The following is a 20,865-nucleotide window of genomic DNA, read 5'->3' as shown; positions in this document are numbered from 1 at the left end:
TTCTTCATGAAAGAAATATTCCTGTGTGAAACTCCTTCATCCCCTAACAAACACAGTATGGAAAATATCTGTAAACACAAAGCAATCCATTAAACATAAGCAACCCCCCAGCAAAGCAAAGCGGCACAAGTGCTGCTTATGGGCACTAGGTGGCCATGCAAAACGTGGTGCCAAAAACCCCTCTTCCAAACACTGGCTGGAGCCAGCACACCAAACCTGATGTGTTACACTCCCATGTCCCAGCACATCGGTGTGCCCAGCTGCCTGTCCTGGCAGGGCACGGAGTCACTGAGGCTCTGGGCAGCAGATCAGAGCAGGCTGTGCCTTCCAATGCCGACCAGTTGGGGCATTTGCAGCACTTGGCCAATAGAATGATACTATTCTTCCTAGAGATGCTATCACATGTTTATTTAAAAACTAAAGCCTGTATTTTGGAAGAAGTCTGAAAGTTCAAACATTTAACTTCACCAACCTTTAAAAAAGAGTGAAGAAGAACACGTGTCTGCCTGTAGCTCTAATAACTTCATTTTAGACTATTTATACGGTGGGAACAGAGGAAGTCTATTGTTGGTCTCCAAGGCAAGCGCCTCAGATCTCAGACAAGTTCTCCTAGCCTATCCAGAAGAAAGGAACACTTCTATAGGCTGCTTGTTAGCCGTGCTCCGAGGGATCACAGGGCCCAGAGGTCAAACACCTCCGTGCTTTTCACTGCGCGCCCATCGGAGCAGCTCTCCCAGCTGACATCCAGGGATCGTTTTGCATAGGAGCCACAGACAGAAGCAGACTCGTTAGTCCAGCAGGAGGAAGGTGCTGAGTACGAAACAGGATCTTTCATTCCGCACTCTACCCTATTACCTCCAATTTATATCATCTTCCTTGCTTTACATAAGCAGCAGTCTGCGGTGTAAATCAGACCCGCACAGCTACTTGCTATGGAGAATTGCTCTTCATTGCTGGGCTTTTGACATGAAAAAATATCTTTGCATTAAAATCAAAAGAACAATCTCCGAGGAGTGTCTTCTCAGCACTCAGACTATCATAACAACAGGGCATGGTAATAAATGAAAAATCATGCAATTTCCTTCTCCATGCAGTTGGAAAGGTTTAACTAATTAAACCAATTATTCTACTATAATGAAACAAAATTAAAGGTGGTGGTTTTTTCTTCCCCCTCAAAATATACAAAATCAAAAACTGCAATCTAACCTAATCTTGCATTTAAATCTCCCTGAAGGATATGTGCCAGCGCTGCTCTAGGGCAGACATGTAATGAATCACTCAGACACCACAGCCACTGCCTATGCCACTACTGCTTCGTCTATTCTTTCCATGCTTTGTTGGGGTTTGTTGCCCATCCCGTGATGTTTACACACAATATTCCAATTTCTCACCCTCAGGAGCAAGTTTCCTGGCAGTCTGGGTGGCAGTTGAGGTCTCCCAGGTGCTGAGGGCTGTCCCTGTGGCAGGGCCACCACTTGCAGCCCAGCCTGTATCACAGCCCCAACCAGCCCTACCCTGGCCTGCCAGGAACCGAGCTGGGTGTGCTTGGACCTGTTGGGGAAGATGGATGGGCTGAGGTGAGAAGAAGATAAGACCCCAGGCTTTGTCCATCCCATTATGTTCAGTGAAGAGTGGAAGCGTAACACCACTTTCTCCCTTGGCCTGGATAAAGCATCCTTCAGAAACAGGCAATGCAACAGTGCAAAGATAAACTCATGAAGTTTATCACTGTTTTAGAAATGCTCATTTTTGTTCATGTAATCTTCTTTCTACCAATCTTCATAAGAGATTTTAGTTGCATGAATGATGTCTCTAAGACTGTATATCTAGTCCCTCAGCTTAAACTAATGCTGCATTTTGTGCTCTTAAGCAGCTGATATTGCTTGTACCAAAATCAAAGTTAAAAGAAGTTGAAAAGTTGCAGCCTCGGTGATGGCAGCTGGCAGGATAACAGCAGCATTACTGCTTCTGCTGTCAAAGGACAACCAAAAGTAATGCATACAGCTGTGCAAAAGCTCTCCCTGTGACCAAAGCTCAGCCTGCAAGCCCTGTGTGTGTGCATACATCACACTGCTTCACTGTGTGTGCCTTGGCACAACTGCAAGGCCCAAAAATCACTGCTGCAGGGGCAGCAAAGTGTGCGTGGACAAAAGAAGGGAAGAGGCAGAGCTCCTGGGCACCTCAAAATGGTTCCAAGGAATGTTTATCAATCAGGTGATAGGCGCTTTATATATAAAAATATAAATATAAACATATATATTAAAAAAAAATCATACCTTTTGAGGTGCTGAAGAAAATGAATGGTCAGTTTCACAAGGCAAAGCCCTTTTGCAGGTCGTTCCCAAACATTCTCCAAATGTAACTTCCTTACAAAGTATGCTGTTGTTTGGCAGGGTCCCTATAAGTTGATGCCTCAGGTAATTATTTCATATTACAGATATTATGTTACATTAAAAAAAAAAATTGCTTGAATGTATCTTATTTTAAATCTAATTTTTTTTTACATTTTCTGATTGTTTGACCTTCACAACTCAGCTCACAAAACTTTGCTAGCAAAGCCAATCATTTGCCCATGCTGCACAATGGCAAATCTAACTGCAAAACAGTGTTTGTGACATCTATTTATAGCAGATGCAAAATCCCCACAGGAAACTGGTAAATCCCCTCCTCTGTATTCAGATATCAGGGCCAGAGCACCATATTTACTATGAAGGAATAGGGCTTCATTACCTGATCCCGGTGATTGATGTGATTCCCATGTAATCTTTCAGATAAATGATTCCTCCACATCTCATTTACATAACTATTTTATAACAGTGCGAATTAGTTCTTCACACTTCTGCATGTCTCAAACATGATTTTTTTTTTAACTGAGCAATAGAAACACCTATCAAATAAAAACGATCTCTGAACATCATAGGATACAACCAGTGTTAAGTATCTCCTAATAAGCCACGTATTGATTCTCTTTAGGCAATTAGAAGGTTCCATTTTTCCCATCAATTCCTTCACAATGTAAATACAGACAAGAAAATCCAATCCGCACGCAAGAAGCGAGCAGAACACTGGGCACATCTCATAGGGCACCACAGAGAAAAGCAGCAGCTGGTGATGCAGGTGGAATATGATACAGATTAAAACCAGAGTGCTCAAAAAACTTGCATTTTCAGCACCAACACTGGATTCCCAGAGCATCACCTTTTTTTTTTCCCCGCCATCAAACAGCTTCAGACTAAACTCAGAAAACAACTTTACGTGTAGACTTGGAAGAAATTAGAGGCAAGATAATCCATTACTTTCAAAGTAATCTGTTTTTCCTTAGATTACTTCCTTCAACTTTAATCTGAAGATGATTTGAAAACAGGCTTATGACCATGAATGTGCACTGTGGTGGTGCCAGAGCAAAGGATTGCATCTCGGAAGGATCAGCACCAGATGGCTTCATGCCTGTGACCACAGAAACACTTTTTCAGTAGGAAACAGCTGCTCAAGGGTCCAGCAAAATCTTGCTCTGGGTGAAGACTGCAATTGAGAACCTGGGAGGGTTTTGTTGGCATGAATGGATGCAATTAGGCACAAAGCTCTCACAGTTCACCTGCCGTAGAGATCTAAGGCTGTTCTGTCACCAAAGGACTTCAATTTCTCTGAAAGAAAAAGAAATACACTTACAGAGATAGGACAAGGGGGAATGGATTTAAACTGAGACAGGGAAGGTTTAGGTTGGATATTAGGAGGCAGTTTTTCACCCAGAGGGTGGTGAAGCACCAGAACAGGCTGCCCAAGGAGGCTGTGGATGCCCCCTCCCTGCAGGCATTCAAGGCCAGGCTGGATGTGGCTCTGGGCAGCCTGGGCTGCTGGTTGGTGACCTGCACACAGCAGGGGTTGGAACTGGATGAGCACTGTGCTCCTTTGCAACCCAGGCCATTCTGTGATTCTATGATAAAAATTCTATGATTAACTTTTCTTGAGGAACAAAATATGAGACCAGATCAGAAGTTAAATATGCAAGATAATGATGCTTATTCAAATACAAGTATTCCAACCTTGTTTTCAGTTTAGAATCATTGCTGCTCAACAGGTTTTTGTGGCCACAGACTGTCCAACAGTGTGCCATATAAAAAGAATTTTAACTCGGAACTATTTTAATTTCAAAAGTGTTCATAAATCAGGCTTCAAATGAGCACTTCATGCTGCTATTTAGCTAGCACTTGCCAGCAGCAAAGTGTGGAGGAAAGAGCAGGGAGGTACAAAATCCATCAGAGAGAAGAAATCTCATTTGCTCTTAATTTTTCATTTTTCAGAGCTCTCTGCACTGCCCCACACCTGGGAGTTCCGGGGGGACACAGCCCCGTTCTGGGCTCTCAGGGCTCCCAGGGTTCACGTTCTCTATGAGAGCTGAGGTCTGGCCCAAAGATGTGTCAGTAACAGCCCCTCAGCACCTCGCACCCCTCCGACACATCACCTCATCCCAGTGGCTCCCGGCTGCATGCATGGCACTGTGGGTTGGCGGGGCCACGGCCGGGCTGCAGAAGGCATGGGGCAAGGAGCCTATGAAATAGCAATCCCTACCATTAACAGCAGCCAATTCCAGGTGTTTTTAAATATTTGATGATAATGGCAGATGGTAGTAGGAGATTGTGTGTGATGATAAATGAGAAGCAGCCCTCCACGTGCAAGTTTTTGCTCTGCTCTTTAAAGAACGAAGCTCTGACGTTACTCACTGCCATCACCAGGAGTAGGGCATGGCCTCTCAGTGATGGGGAATGCTGGTGGTCCCTCTGGGCTTCGAGTGGGGCTGCTACCAAGTTGGACACAGCACATCCCAGAAGTGAGGCCAACGATGCTCAGCTATTTCTGTACCAAGCCTTGCTCCGTTGCCATGGCAGCGCAGCACCCAGCCCCAGCTCTGCTGCCTGCATGCATGCAATCTGGAATTTCATCTTTTCCACACAAATGCGTGCACAATTACTTCCTTATCTGATAGAGAATACCAGCATTACTTCACACTCACCACACGTTGACTTATTTCAGCGTGATAGTGCTCTTCACGTGTACGCTGACAGCTGGGTGGTGTTTTGCATAATTCATTTTTCTGTATACTATATGGAGTCTTACATAAAGGCATGACATTCACTGAAATGTAAAAATAAAAGAAAAAGCAAAAAACACCACCAAAAATCAAATTTAAAAAAAAAATGTAACCACAGAATCATTAGCAGTATACAAAGCAGAGCCAGAAAGATGAAGAGTTCCCCAACGAGATGACTTTGCTCCCTGCAATAGCACAAAATTACAGAACTTGGTGTCAGCACCGCTGTAACTCTGTGAGTTCAGTGGGAATACATCTCCCCTAGACTTGTTCTTGCTGGCAAACAGCACTGTGCATTAAGGATACGCTCATTTACATTCCTTTCAAGCTGATGCCAGTGTCCTCTTCACAACATTTTTTTTTAAAGACTTGGCGAAATTTGCATAAACTATGTAAAATTGTCACCTCTTACAAACCAAAGATTGCGATGAATCCCAGCACTTTTCCCCTTCTCCTGGCACCTGCGACACACCTGGCCAGAGGTGGCTGGCATACCTTCAGCCCCAGCCTCTGAGGGCTCTTCCCATGCAGAAGGTGCTGCAGTGCGAGCCAGCGGCTGTTGGGGGTGCTGAGCCCAAGGCCCCACTGCAGGCTGTCCCCCACACAGCTCTGAGCTCAGCCACCCCGTCCCCGTGGGAGGAAGGACCTGGAGCTTCCATCACCATCCTCGTCATCACGAGGGATTTTCTTTCTTTGGATCAGCCTACGTGACACCGTGCCAAAACAAGCAGCCATCCTTAACTCCCATTTCTATCTTTTGAACAGCAGAAGAAAACATATGCAAAATATACTCAGATTATTCAGAAAGCTTAAAGTAGGCAGTTTCTGCTTTGGACATTGCAAAGAGAAAAATAACATTCTCTCTCCAAAAACAAAGTTGTTTTTCTGAACAAAACCCACAAATGCTGTGCAAGGTGTTTCACTGCTTCCGTCCACAGATGGAACCCATGGGCAGCTCCATCAGCTGCGGGGGCTTGGGTTGCCCAGTCACAGCACAGCTCCAAGCATCCACAGCAGAGAGTTCTTCCCTGGAGCCTGGTTGATCTAATTTACCCAGCTTTTATTTTTAATCCATATTTTGGAGTCGTGAGGACAATCTGGAGCTGCTTGCACAGGAGTTCAGGCAGCGGTGTTCAGGGCAGAAGCCTTTGCCTGCTGACAGAAACCAATCCTCCCTGCTTCAAGGACCTGAGCTCCTCTGGAGCCACACAGGAGCATCTGCAGAGCAGGAGGGAGAATGTGCAGTTGGTTAACACCCACTGCACTCAGTACCCCTTTACATTTTAAGGCTTTATTTCCACCTCACACACGGTGGGATCTCCAGCAACACCTTGGCTCAAAACAGAGCAATTCCAGAAGAAAAACCCATCCCTGCCCTTGCATGAGAACACAACCAATGGTCAGACCCAAACTGGAGCCAGCCCCTCCTCTCCCATCCATCTGCAAAGCAGGAGGCAGCTCAGCAGTTCCTCCACCCCACAGGCTCTCTCAGCCTTCATGCAGAGCCAAGAACTCCCACAGAAACATTTTTATATCTCAAGGCTGCTTGACAATAACCTAAACACTACACTTTCCTGCCAAACAGAATGCCTTCATGGAGGCTTTGGCTCAGCCTGAATATTGCCAGCCCTTCCATGGTCTGAGCCCCCCACACCTCCTGGCAGCAAGGGTGAGGGGCAGGTCCTGGTCTCTCAGTATGCACTTGGTCAGGAAAAAACTCCAAAAAAAAAAAAACCAACCAAACAAACAAACAAAAAAACACAGAGAGAGAGAGAGAGAGAGAGAGAAAGCAATGGAGATATTCCAGTACTGAGGGTAAATCAGAGAAGCAAAATTAGAAACAATCTGTGTTTCAAAATGTGGTCAACAGAATGCATCACGATGGCAGCTCTTGTTAGAAGCAATAAGGGATGCTTCCTGGCGGTGCCGAAGTGGTGCTGTTCAGTGCATCAAAATGCAATCTAGAGCACCAAATTGAAAACATCTGTTGTGGCATGTTTGTTAACTTTTATTCCTCAAATGGGAAAATTGTTTGAGAGGAGCGTTACCTGGTGCTGAGCTCTGTGAAACTGCTGGCCCTGCTTTTAGCAAGAGAAAATCAGAGACATCCTTCGCATTTTCCTTAATGGTTACATTACAGACCAAGCTAAAATAAAGATCAAAGATTTGTACCACGGACATAAAATGAAATTGAATGAGATTCTCATATTAAAGCACACGGAGGTGGGCGCTAAATAATAGAAATGGTTCTTAAAAAGGATTAAAATACCAAAGCACTGAAAAATAAGAACATTAATTCCTTGTAAAGGTCATTAAGTGGTCAAAATATGGAATGGGTGGCAGATGTCGTAGCACAACAAGTACTTACCTGGTTTTGCACTGGGTTTCCCAGATGCTGCTCAACAAAGCAGAGCTCCAGCCCTATCCTGCGTGCTCCTTCCACTCCACATACCTGCAGCGGCAAAGCTGAAGCCATATTAAGGATGGTTCCTTCAGGTCAGCACATTCAGAAGATCAGAATTCACATCCCAGCAGTTCTTGCTGGTTTGTGGTATTAAAATCTGTGGTCAACAAATATGGATTGTTTTAATTTTGGACAGCTTGGAAACAATGGTGGTTCTCCTTGTCAGAGAGAGCCGAACTGGGGTGAGATGAAGGGTCAGCAGGAGAGTGAGAAAACCAGGGCTTAGTGCAGCACACAGAGAGAGCCAGTAAGCCTACGATGTCATAAACAGAGCAACGATAACACAGATAATGACAGGAATTGGGACATGGGAACGCGTTGGTGGCACTCACCTGGGGCAGGCGTTGGAAGAGAAGGGTGCGTTGTGGATCTTGTTCTTTTGCAAAGCAGAGTCAGGCTGATCTCAGAGCCTCGTGACTATCTGTCATTTCAGCAAATTGTCCTCATTTTTTTGTTGTTGCTAGAACTGTTTCAACAACACATTTTGGTCAAAACATTTTTAATCGAATATTTCATTCTGAATGCTGTTCTATGTTAAAAAATAGCAAATTACTTAGCAACTAGAATGAAATATCGAGAATGAGGGTCAGACCTTTTTTTTTATTATTTTTTTTTTCTGCAGATTCTAAGATGGAATTAGAGGGTTTTTTTATTTTAATCTTTTTGTTGTTGCTGTTATGTTTTAAACAAAGCTCTATTTGTTTCCCCAGGCAATTCAGATTTGCCAGAGAATAAAAGAAATATATTACCCACAGCACGGTACCATATAGGTAAATTATAATACAGAACACTGAGAAACTCCATTACATTCCCATTCCTTTGTCAAAGGCAGAACTGCCTGGTTAGAGTAGTCCTTGTATATCTAAATAATATCTAATTCTCAGAGAAAGCCTACTGGCGTGAAATCAAAGCTAGCTGTATACAAACAAGGCAATCCACTACTGTCAGAATCCAGAATATTCATTACCTAGGGAAAAGAAGAAAAAAAAAGAAAGTGAAAAGAGAGAAGGGAAAATAGATACAGTATTGTAAATTCACAAGAAAATTATTCTTTCTTTAATGAGAAAGCATCCCTCCTCTTACAATAGCGAGGAGGGAAGGGGTCTGACTTCTCTTCAGCAATTCTGATCTTGTCAAGGAAAATCCACATGCTGTATACAAACATGCCTATCTGAACTAACACTGCAAATCCTTTCAAAAGTAGTTTTTCTACAGGATTGCCTCCTGAAATCATAAAGCCTTTAATTAGAGCTGCAGCACAATATGTACGTGTGCGTAATTAAAACAACTCATCGTGGTGAGATGGGGATTATCTGATGCGAGCCAGACGTCTTTGTCATCCACTGTTTTGGGGAACAATGTTATTAAAAGAAAATCAAATTAAGGATGAAAAATAATTGCAAAATATATCAAAGCATAAAACAGATGTTAAGTGCGCGGAATAAATAGCTGAAGGGAAAAGCTTTAAAATATCCCAAGAACTTCAAAGAATAGCTCGTATTTCAAACATTTTTATCTGCTATTCTTCTCCCACACTTTCTGGTGTGGAAACAGGCTTAAAATTCAGAGATAAAAAAAGAAGTAGATGTTGTCTTTCATTTCCAAATATGAATCGAGAGTCTCTGGAAGTTGTAAATGAAAGATCCACCTCCGGAGCTCGCCTTATCGGAGCACTTATATATAAAAGAGAAAGAAATGATATCATTCTCAGTGGCCTTTACTTCCATTCGGCACAGTTTGCTCCTCCTCCATAGAGGTGAGCGCCATGCAGCGGATGTCCCACCCTCAGCTCCAGGAGGAGGTGGCAGAGCCATGGGGCCAATGGGGAGCACAGAAAGATGAGGATAGTCCAAAATATCCTCACTGGACAGGAATCCAAATGAAATCCAAACGGATGACAACTTTTACTTCCCGGTATTTATCTTCAATAATCCTTTTTCGGAGTATTTTGCAAAGATATTCAGCCTTTTGACTGAGCACACGCATCAGACATCATAAAATGCAAGGAGTAACACTATTCAATAAAAGAGACCTTAGCCGCAGAGAGGTTTTAGCTTTTCTAAACCTCATTTGTAACCAAGGGTAAAATGGAAGAGTAAATGGAGGAACTTGATAGCTTCATGTCAGAAAAGACATGAACCGTGACACAGCAATGTCAGCAGGACTAAAATGAGCTGTTAAAGTACCTGGAGTGAAACAACACAGAGTTTCTGAAGTGACAGATCAAAAAAAAACCCAAAAAACCAGACCCCACTGACAATGGGTCAAGAATGATGAAATCTGTGCCTCGTTGCTGCTCCACACTGGGAGCTCGACTTTTAAATCTTCAGTCGAAACATATTAAATTGCCTCCAAATTAAAGTGTCAAGGTAAAACTCAACTGCTGTTGTTCAACAGCTCAGTAAAAGCCATTTGCAGCGAGGGAAACAAGAAAACAAACCTCATTCTAATTTTCCTGGTAGCACCTGAATGTGAAGAACGCGCCTTTAAACAGAGGCACTGCAACTGCATAGATGCGACGAAACCGCGTCCCTTCCCCTGCTGTGTGACAGCTCTGAGTGCCTGCCAGGAAGCCTTAAATATGAGTTTTGAAGGGAAGGCATGATTTAGCTTTTCCAATATCGTATACAAGTAAAATCAAAAGCGGGTGAGTTTATTGACCTTTGAGAGAAAAATCTTCCTGCAGCTGCTGGCTGTTGAGGTGGCAGAGAACAAGGAGTCCCAGCCCCGCTGATTATTGAGCGAATGACTTTTCAACTGTTTTTCCACTACTTCACGGACCATCTTGGCCTGGTTTAACAGTTTCCAGCTCGGTAACTAAAAAAGAAGAAAGTTCTTCATTTTTTGAGGGTGAGGAAGGCAAACATTGCATGTGCCCTATCTGTGGGGCGATGGACACCCAGCCCTGTGTCCTCAGGAGCCATCAAACTGCCGCACGGTTGGCTTGGAAGCTACACTACCGTGCACCTCCGCCTCCACAGCAGGTAATAGGGCTGCTGGGGATCTCACCAATCTCATGGGGGAAGCTCCTTGGATCACCGGCTCCGAGCGGAATCAGTAAGCTCTACCATTTCCTCTTGCTGCCCTTTAGTCTGACCTCTGTCTTTTCCCTCCTCGGTTTACATATCACAAAGCATCCTGGTGTGCTGAAGCATGCACGCTCGCGTTGCAGCGGCTGTCCTCCCATCACCAGCCAGAGACCTTAAACTCCTTACTCGCTGAACTGGAAGTTAAATTTAAATTGAGTGACTGCTTGAAGCAACGGATAAGAAGGAAAACACCCCTTCTTTATGAATTGCTTCTAGCTGGTGTCAGCTATCAGGATTTTGTTATCTGCTTACATGGGCTGAGCTTAAAGGCGTATTTTCTCTGTTTTGACTGTTTTGAAAATTCCTTGGCGTTTTAATTGGCTTCATATTTCAATTCTTTTGTCAAGAAAGATTTGTTTAAAAAGCACCACCTCACTTCTCCACAGATTCCTCCTTCTTCAGCCTCCTCAGGGCTGCTCACTCCCTGCAGAAGTTCACAGCTCTGCAGCTGCACTCATGGCAAAGCCTTCAATCTTGGTCTTGTATTCAGCATGAGAATCCCAGGAAAACCCACCTGTAACAACCCGCCTATTATGTTCTCTCTGGATTCCAGACCAAGCTTTTTGTTTCTTCCATTCCAACTGAAGAGCTACAGAGAAAGAGCCAGGAAAAGCTCCAGCTGGCCGCAAAGCAGCAGAGCCACAATGGAGTCCTGTGCAGGCTGCACTTTGCAGCGGTGACTCCAGGCTCTGGTTCCTCCTGCTCAGCACTGCTGGGTGTGCTCAGCCCGGGCTGCTCTCCCTTAGATCTGGGCTGCTTGGAGGCAAACTGCACTGCCATGGGCTTCGTGCCCCCAGGGGCTGGGCTTGTGGCTGAGGGGCTGGGGGTGGCTTGTGGCTGCCACCCCAAAGCCAGAGCAGCACCCACAGCTAGGGCTCCCGCTCTTTGGTTCCTGAGGATTTGAATAAAAGTGAGGTTTCTGCTGCATTTCACCTAGCATTGTATAACCAATAGTGAGCATTTCTGTTTCATTCTGATATCTCAGCCAGGCTAGAAATATTCGGACCTGACAAAACTCACCTGGTTTCAGACATTACAAGAGAAAAGGGGAAATGCTGGTTTTTCTCCTGCTAGAGGATAACAGCTTGCTGCAGTAAGCTGTGGGTTAACGCTCTGCAGGAAGAAACAATGTGAATGGCCACTTCTAACTATGGCTCCATTTCAAGTCACTTGAAATCTGAAAAGAAGGTCAGCATGCCCAGCCAGGTTCCTCTGTGCTTTGCTCTTATTTAGCTCTGCTACCCAGAGTGCTCTTCATTTCCTCAGTCTCTGGTGTGAGAGCACAAATGGAGTTGCAACCATGACATTTTATGTTATAATATTCCTCTTCTTATTGCCTAAATTATGATACCATGAGTGAATTCAAACCACAAGTCTCTATTGATCTGTATCTCTGTAACTCACAATACTTTTTTCGAGCCCTTGCATGTTTACATCTGGCTGGAATTATTTGGAAGTCTGTTTACAAGCTGTCCAATATCACTGAAAAGGTTTTTTCATGTGCCTTGAGGTCACGTAGACATAAAGGTGAAACTCACTGCAGGAGCCTGTTTGGAAAGGCTCGAGGACAGAGAGCAATTACTTGTAGCATTGGGACCAATAACAGGAAATCCACAGAGAACTCTAAAGACCTCAGAAATAATCTCAGCAGTGTACTAAGAATAGCAGGAGTCAGGAGAGAATTAAAAAAAAAAGAAAAAGAAAAAAGTTAATGCAATTTGCTCAAATTGTGTGCTATTAGATTGAACAAAAATCAGGAATCTCATTCCCTGAGGGCTTCTTGTGTGCTCCCACTGCCATTGCCCCAACACGTGGGGCTCCACTCAGGGCCTGACCCACAGCCACCACCTGACAGTGAAAGTTCATCCTGTGCTCCCCACTGTGCAGGAATTCCAACCCATCACCTCAGCCTCAGCATTCATTATTTCAGGAAGTTTGTCACCAAGCAGTGCTGAGAGCAGTGAATCTGGGCAGGTCAGGATTCAAAGCGTGGGGCAATTAACCAGATATCATCCTGCAACTGCATTAGTAATAGAGGAGGTCCAAAAAAGGAGTGGGAAAGCCATTAGCCAAGTAAGCTGAGTGTTTAATGAGATTTCCTTGCTTCCATCTTCATGAAAAAGGCCTACTGAGAGCAGATGGTCGGCACAATAATACTGTAACAAAGAGGGAAGATCGTAATCTCCCAAAAAGGGAGCAGCAAGAGTGCCTGGCTAATTTAGATGTTTTCAAATTGGTTATGCTGATGAGCTTTATCTTCACATACTTAAGGAACTGTCTGAAGCCATATCAGAACCTTAATTATCATAGTGGGAATCCAAAGAGATGGGAAGAAGAGATGCTGCCTGGAAGGACGCGGAGGTGGGATTGCTCTGCGTGTCTGCTTGCTATCCGTCTATTCAGGAAGCTACAGAAGCACCACGACACCAAGGAACAGCAGCAGGAGCAGCCCTGTGGGATGGCCGTGGAGCAGCAGTGCCCAGCTGCAGCCCTCACCATTAGCACGGCACTTGGTGGAGAGCAGGCAGAGCCTGCTAGGAGACCATTCATTTCCAGAAAATGGCTCTCTTTGAACGGAAAGGATGAATTGAGCACAGTTTCAGAGAGACCTGCCTTGAGCTCAGCATTATTAATTTTTTCATTAATGACTAGGATGACAGAGGAAGGAATATGCTTGTTAAATCTGCTGATAACACTGTGCAGGGAGGGACTGCAAGCACACAAGAGGACAGAATTAAAACTCAGAAAGGTCTCAACAAATTGCAGAAATAATCTTCTTTAAAAAGTGTGTTACGAGGGACAGTGCGAGATCCTATGCTTGGGTAGAAATAATCAATTGCACAATTAAGGGCTGGGGAACCGCGCAGGCTGCAGAGTGGGCTGGGAGAGCTGCTCAGTGAAAGGCTGTCACTCTGCAATGGGTAAATCGAAGAGTGCCCTTCAAGATGGGGAAAATAGTCTTTCTGTTATGTTCAGTCCTAATAAGGCCTCAGTGCCGAGATGTATTCTGCCTTACAACTGCATGTGAGTAGAGATGTGGACCAAAGGGAGCGATTTGAAAGGGGACAAGATCAGAATCTAGAAATCATCCCCCCAAGGTGAAGGGTTGAACAAAGCCAGGGAACTGAGCCTTAAAACAAACAGAGACTGAAGAGAGAACTTGAAAACTTCAAGTATACCAAGGATAGCCATGAAGAGGTGATGATCCATCCTCCAGGGCCTTACACTGCCTGCTGTGAGCTGGGTGATGGAGCTCCAGGTAAGTGCTGGGGTGGGAAGAGAGCGCCAAGGAGCCTGGCCTTCTGGCACGCTGATCCCCAGCGCATCTTTGGATATTAAATGAGAATTTCAGGAAGGTCAATTAAACCGTTCATGGATATTTAATAAAATGGAAGATGAGAAAAATAATCAAATAAATTACTTGTTAAAAATTATCACTCAATTTTACCTGCGGTTCATTACTGACTCAGATTAATGAATGCTGAAAAGATATTACCCTCCTATGAATATTCAGACTTTCCTGCCTGATTGCAAATTTTCAAATGAAAAATGCAGTATATCAATTCCTGATGAAATTTTTAATAGAGTCAAATGCCCTTCAAGTAGAATTCCCATTTAAAGAGAGCATAGTGGTGCACGGTGCTATGGGCACCTTCCCTGCTGGGATCACAGGACGCCACACCATTGAAGAATTAGCTTGGGAACTCAGAGCTGAGCCTGGCGTGGGGAAAGGCGTCTGTTTCTCCACAGAGCTCACCATGCTTCAGATGCATTATGTTATAAATAGTGATAACTGTGAAAAGACCTAACCCTCTGCATTTTGTGGGCTTGTTTTATTCATTTTCACCTTCAGCAAAGGAAGCATTTGCCAGGGAAAATGCTTTTGTACCCTGCAAAAAAATAAAATCTGTGAATCACCAGGGAAGTCAGGTGGGAAAGGTCACCAACTGCCTTCTCTATAGCAGCAGACGTTTATTTTATAGTTGTAGAACCCGAACTCGTTCATGTGATCGTCCGCCTTTAGATTTTAATAGACAGGATTTGGTGAAGGTGAGAATCTTATGTTTCTTCAGGGAGAAGTAGAACGGAGGTGACAAATAGCGGCTGTTCCCTGTCAAACCGACTTACATGGCACTGCTAAGCGAGTCTGTTCCATGAGCTGAGCTCTGGATGTGGGCAAACGTGGGGAGAGGCACTACAGAACAGCACAGCAGCCCACAGGGTCAGGCTGTGCTATGCTCCTCAGGGTGACTGAACCCAAGCACTGCTGGCGAGGAGCTGCCTCTGCTGTGGCCCCAGCACCCTGAACTGCTGCTTGGCAGAATGCATCTAAAACTCTTGGGGCCAAAAACACCCTGGTAGGAGAAGGGTCCCAAGCAGTGCAATCATTGGGAGAGAGGTCCTGAGAGATTTGAAGTTCAGAAGGGAAATGGGAAGCATGATGCAAGTCAGAGCAGGACTGCAGAGCACGCTGTGCTGGGAGAGGTCCTCCACCCTTTTGCATGAATTGCAGCATGCAATGGTGATACCTCCCCCATGCCTGAGATTTATATAGCTATGGGAAAATTATCTTTGCAAGCAGCGATAACAATCATTTACTTCTTGTGGAAAGCTAGGTAACTAATTTCCTCAGTTCCTTTGGAAATCCCATCCTGCTCAGCCAAGACAGCTGGCGTGTTTATGGCTCTGCAAGAGCCACCCTGTCCTTCGCACCACGCCTGCACAGCACTGCTGGCTGCTGTAAATAACGGCCCTCAGGAGCGACATAAGCAGCAAAATTCCCTCCTTCAAAGCATTATCAAGAAAGAATAAACGAGTTACTTAAAGCCAAAGTTGGTGATTTAAGCTAACGCACTTCCCATCTGGAGCCAACAGGAACATGCCACAGCTATGACGGCAATCTTGGGAATGCAAAGACCTTCATAAAGCCTCATCGACTTGCTTGCTGTGGGCTACGTGCTTGGATGGTGGTTTGCTCAGGTGGACTGGCCCTAGGAAGACAAAGGTTCAAAGGAAAAGTGCATGCAGCAATCCTGTTTTCCCTCCAGCACTTGAATTGTCTTCAGATTCTGCAAAGCCAGATTGCTCTGCTCTCTAAGGTTATTAGGAACTTCCATTTGTTTGTGAAATGCTGAGTTAAATGGCTAAGCTATTTAGTTCAATTCTTAACTCTGGAGAGTCATCTTAGATTCTTCTCAATCTTTTCAGAAATATGCAGTGTACTCAGGGATAATTACATGCAGAAACATCCATAACTTGCATGTGCGTATACACATGCACACATTATCTACTCAGCAATTACATCATGAAATCTGTGCAATAGATACTGTTTGCGTCACATCCAATTACTCTGTGGCATTTGTTCACATGGGATTTTCCTGCTTTTCAACATTTGATATCAATCCTTCCTCCTAATGAGAAGAAGCTGGCTGGAGCCCATTTCGCACAGGTCTGGCATCAGGACCCAACCCACAAGAACACCTTCATTTGCTTCTTTGCCATTTTCACCAGCTTCCTCATGCAGATCAGTTCTGAGGAGGTAGCCTCCTTTCCCTTGCTATTCTTTGCTCTTATTTCACTCTTCATTCTTACTTAACTCCTTCACCCACTAATATTTCTACCATGTAAGGTTGCAACTTCTCTCTCACCATTCTGGATGCTCCGAAGGTCCCAGCAGCCCCTGGAAGTTTCCTGTTGTCTCTGCAGGATGGGATGTGCATACATCTGTGGGTGAAAGGAAGGGCATGGAGCAGAACAGGGGCCGGCCGTGCCCTCACAGAACCTGTCAGTGGGACATGCATCACAGCAGAGTGCCATTCAATTTACTGTGCCCACGTCGTCTCTTCTGCACCTCTCTCATTTTAGGCTGTATTGAATTGCTTCCCTCCCCAGAGAAAGCAATATATCCTTCTGGCATTTGACTTTTATTCCTCTTTTTTCAGACAGAGAGACTCCAGGATCACCTTTTTTTTTGGCCAGAATTACCTCTTTTGTCAACAAAGTACTGCCTTCTATCACCCAGAAACCAGGCAGCACCTCTCGCTCACTGCACCGTGTGCCGAGGTGTTTCCACCTCAGTCTTTAGACCATTGCTCTTCTTCATTCGTGTAGAGTCAGTGCTGTAACAAGACTTTTCCATAAGCCTCACAATTAACGACACCCACATGAGGTATATTTCATGGTGCTCCCTGATGCCCAGATGTCCCCGCCTGCTGATTTCCTGACCAGATGCTGCTGCCAGACAGCTTTCAACGCCCAAGTTCTGCCTGTTCTGCTTGAGAACAGCTCTCTCCTTTTTTTTTTTTTTTTTTTTTCCTGAGTGTTTTACTGTTTAATTATCTCTTTCTCTCCCACTGTAAAATCTGGGGACCAAAATAGCTTGAAAAAGGCTCAGCATTTCCAAGGATTTCACATAAACCTCATTTTCTTTAAAATCTAGGTCGAAATCAGTGCCAGGGTGGGGTATCTGTGGTTGCACAGGAAGGTGGGGGGCATCTCCCTCATTAGGAAATGTAGGCGGGTGCAGAGCAGCTCTCACCTCAGAAAGCCTGAAAAAGAAACAGAGACACACAGCGAGTCACGCTGGTCCAAATGCAGATCTGGCCCAAAGAAGCGTGAATTCCCCAAATGGGAAAATTATATGCTAGCTCCTTACTGGGCAGGATGTGATACAGATCTGTGTGCCTGGAAAGGCAAACCTGCCAGCTTGCACCTCCCCAGCTCCGCTCCACACACAGCGATTCCAAGAAATTATATGTGATAAATGACTTGTTTTCTTTGTGCTGGTGTTCAGGTGTCACTGGAGTAGGAAAGAGGGGAATTACAGCCTGCACTGCTGCTGTTATTATTATTATTTGGCAGTAATTCCTCTAACTTTCTTCCCTGGAGGAAGACATGACTGGCTGCTCTCTTGCTCCCAAGGTCATCCCACCAGAAAATATTAGCTATTTGCTTCTATTAGTTTCAATTATTGAAGTGCAGCAAACCAAATAATAGTCAGTGTTCAGTATTTCATGGCTTACCTTCAGTGCAGGACTGGAGCCCTTACCCCAAAACAGGGCACTGCTAGACAAGAACCAGCACCAGCAGGCAGGCAGGGATCCCCCCTCCCATTGCATTCCTCATGCAGGCTTTGGTGGGGCTTTTGCTCTTCCATTCTTCTGTTTTTCTATAAAAAAGGGCATCTCGCTGTGCTGAGGGGCTAAGCGGATTAATCCTAATACAATTATTGCTCTTTTGGCCTCCTTTGTAGTCCTTAGAAGGTGTGAAATAAGTCATTTTCCACAGTTTTATGGGTACAATATACATATGCCTGATAGCCGTGATGCATTCCTGTGCTGCTGCTCCCTTTCTGCTGCATTATTTAAATCCTTTCTGACTCGCATTGTAATACAACATCTGTCCCCTTTGCCTAGTCATACAGTGGTGGGCGGTGTGTTATTTGTTTAAAAGACAAGGGAAATTTCATTTCAAAGTACAAGCGGTGACGACAAGACACATTTAGATAAATCATCCCCGCCACCACGACTTCCCAGCCCAAACAGCCACAGACACTGCAGGATCCTGGAGAACCAGGCTGGGGAACAGTCACCATATCCAACTGGCAGCCCCACGTTGGACACAGCCCCAAGGAAGGGAACAGGAGGGCACGAATGGCCCCAGGTCTCCTGTCCTGGATGTTGCTGCCCATCACATCCATGTGTTACAACCAGCACAGAGGTCAATCAAAAACTCAAGAATCATAGGAGTCACTAAAACATCCAAAGATACTAATGTAAACTAGTTCAGGAGGTCATTTTCTTTTCAGTTATATTTTCACAACATTTAGCATTGCTGTTCCTACCTTTCACTGCTCGTCTCGGCAATCCCTTCCCCAGAAACCTCAGCATGGAGACAGAAGAGTATTTTGCTTTTAGCAAATAGGTATCAAAAACCTAGCAGAAAAGTCCTAGCCACACGAAAAGCACTGCTGCATCTTCAGCAAGCCATCCTTTAGAACAGCAGTGCACAAGCACTGTGAGAGCCACACATCCCCACAGAACACGGCCTTGAGCAACACCAATCGTTCTCCACAGATTAAATTAGACAGAGCATTCACAGAGGGGGACATCTGTCTGCCCTCACAAACCCAACATGAACATCAGGCAACTGGATGCCGGCAGGCACCAACCCTTTAGATAGAGGTCAGCAGAGGCAGCAGTGGTCGAGATGCTGATCTGTGCAAGAGCCACCAAGGCATGGTGCTCACGAAAAGCTGGCAGAGTTGCAAATGCCCCCAGAGCAGCAGCGTGCTGCCGAGGCTTCCCTGGGCTCTGCTGAAGGTTTTCACTGCTAAGTTCTGGTGTATCCGTGGGCTGCAAGGTTCCTGGTGGGAATGAGGAAAGCAGTGGGATGACATCTCCACGTGGCAGCATGCCTTCCTCCAAGCCATAACACAGAATTAAAAATAAACAATAAACAAGTTGTTAACACTGCAGCTGCCATCAAAAATACCAAGATAATGTGGGACAAAGGGAAGTGATGGCGAAGCATTTCATATGCTTTGTGGGGGTTCTCAGAATTAGACTCCTGAAAAATTAATCAGTTTGGTAATAACCACCAGGGAGCTTTGTTCCTGCAAGACAAAGGTTGAAGTCTTACAGGTGAGTCAGGTGTTTCCTGTCTGGACCACTTTGGCAATCACTTCTTTCAGATGTAAAGAATCTGTCAAACCACATTTGTGAGTCGGAGTTAATTATGCTAAACATGGGGACAAATAGCCATTAATTAAGAGACATTTATGCATGTCAGGAGAGGGCAGCTCTGCTGGGGAGAAGAGCATCATTCTGAGCCTGTCTGCTGGAAGGCCAGTGTTGTGGTGGGGCCTCATAGGTCTCAAGATAAGGCAGCTGAGCAACTGTTACCATACAATGGGATTTTCCACTTCAGCACCAAAAAGTATTTTTGCTAGAAAAAAAAATCATAAAAATAGGCTTTTAGCCTCATTTTGCTTTATTTTCTTTGATACAAAACACTTACTAACCCTTCCAGGATCTGGAAACTTTCATGGCCATTTGCACATCTTACCTTCGGACAGAGGAGTCTGCAGTTGCAACAAATCTGTTTGGATAACTCTGGTTGTCAGGCATTGTTGCCCACAGGATGTTTCCCAGTTGGCAGCAGAACTGTGCACTTGTGCTGTTGCTTTCCTACCTGTGCCACACTGCTCCTACTGCCACTATCATGGCGTTCATTATCCAGTCTGCAACAGCAAAACCGAGTTTCGACTGCTCCCACAATAAGTAATGGATGGGTAAAGCTTTGTAATACACCAAGAGTGCCACTGGGAGGTGGAGGTAAATTTAAGAGAGGAAACATTTACATTACACTTCTAGGCAAAAAGAGCGTGCAGCTAGCAAGACTTATTTGCCTGCCTGCAAATTACCAAATGAAATGGGAAGCAGCCCTATCTCTCAGCAAATGGAACATGTCCTGTGAAGGAAAGGGACAGTCACCAGGAAGAAGTGACTGCCACTCTGCCACCTCATGAGCTTCCATGTAGTATTTTTACTTTCTAAAACTGATAATTCTTGCTGTCTTTGCACAAGTGAAAAATATAACATCGGAAGGTATTCCTAATGTGACTTTTCTCAAATTGTTGTTCGAATTATCTGCAGTCTAAGGAGCACAATAGACATGAATTACAGCTCCTAGTATTAAAATACCAAAACAAATTATTAGCAGATAAAAATTGATGTGATCTATTCAGACGTGTTACAGTGAAATATGATACAGAACACAGCACACCTGTCCTGAACCATAAAACTTGTCCAAGGCAGCACAAGCCTGGGCAGATCCCTGCAGCACTGCTGGAGTGGCTGAGTTGGACAGGAGCAGCCTGGCAGATTCCTGCAGGCATGCAAACACATCCAAAGATTTATTGAACTATGAAAATAAGCAAGACAACAGAACAAGACTTTTCTCTTAATCAGGTGGGATAGAAATCCTTTCAAAACCATCTTTATCATTTTTGTCCTGTCACTGCAGACCTGTCCTTCCACGTGACTTAGCATAGCAGTTATTTATCAACACAGCAAAGCACACCTTCACAACGGTAAGGTCAAGCAATGTGTGCAGTATGCACAAATGATGCAATTGCATGGGTTTGTTCCACTGCCTGTGCAACACAAAGCTGCTGAAGCGTGGGATGGTTCCTGCTCATGGGATGGCTGTTGCAGCCCATG

General features: G+C 44.7%; 1 long non-coding RNA gene across 6 annotated transcripts in view; it reads right to left on the bottom strand.

Moving 5' to 3' along the window:
- The window catches only part of LOC125698820 (uncharacterized), a 28,325-nt gene extending 9,458 nt beyond the window's left edge, over positions 1-18,867 (bottom strand). Inside the window, exons 1-4 of one of the 6 annotated variants that reach the window (XR_007379344.1) lie at positions 15,498-18,867; positions 7,886-8,019; positions 2,731-7,650; positions 2,277-2,398 (exon numbers count right to left, since the gene is read on the bottom strand). This is a non-coding gene — a long non-coding RNA (uncharacterized LOC125698820). Of the gene's footprint in view, positions 1-2,276; positions 7,651-7,885; positions 8,020-10,214; positions 14,004-15,497 lie in introns of those variants that run through there. The other 5 variants (XR_007379342.1, XR_007379343.1, XR_007379341.1 and 2 more) reach the window with 5 other exon arrangements.
- Between the last annotated feature and the right edge of the window lie 1,998 nt (positions 18,868-20,865).

The sequence above is a fragment of the Lagopus muta genome, chromosome 11, assembly GCF_023343835.1.
Source record: "Lagopus muta isolate bLagMut1 chromosome 11, bLagMut1 primary, whole genome shotgun sequence".
Lineage (NCBI taxonomy): Eukaryota > Metazoa > Chordata > Aves > Galliformes > Phasianidae > Lagopus > Lagopus muta.
The sequence above is the reverse complement of the archived record's forward strand: the minus strand, read 5'-3'. Positions and strand labels throughout refer to the sequence as shown.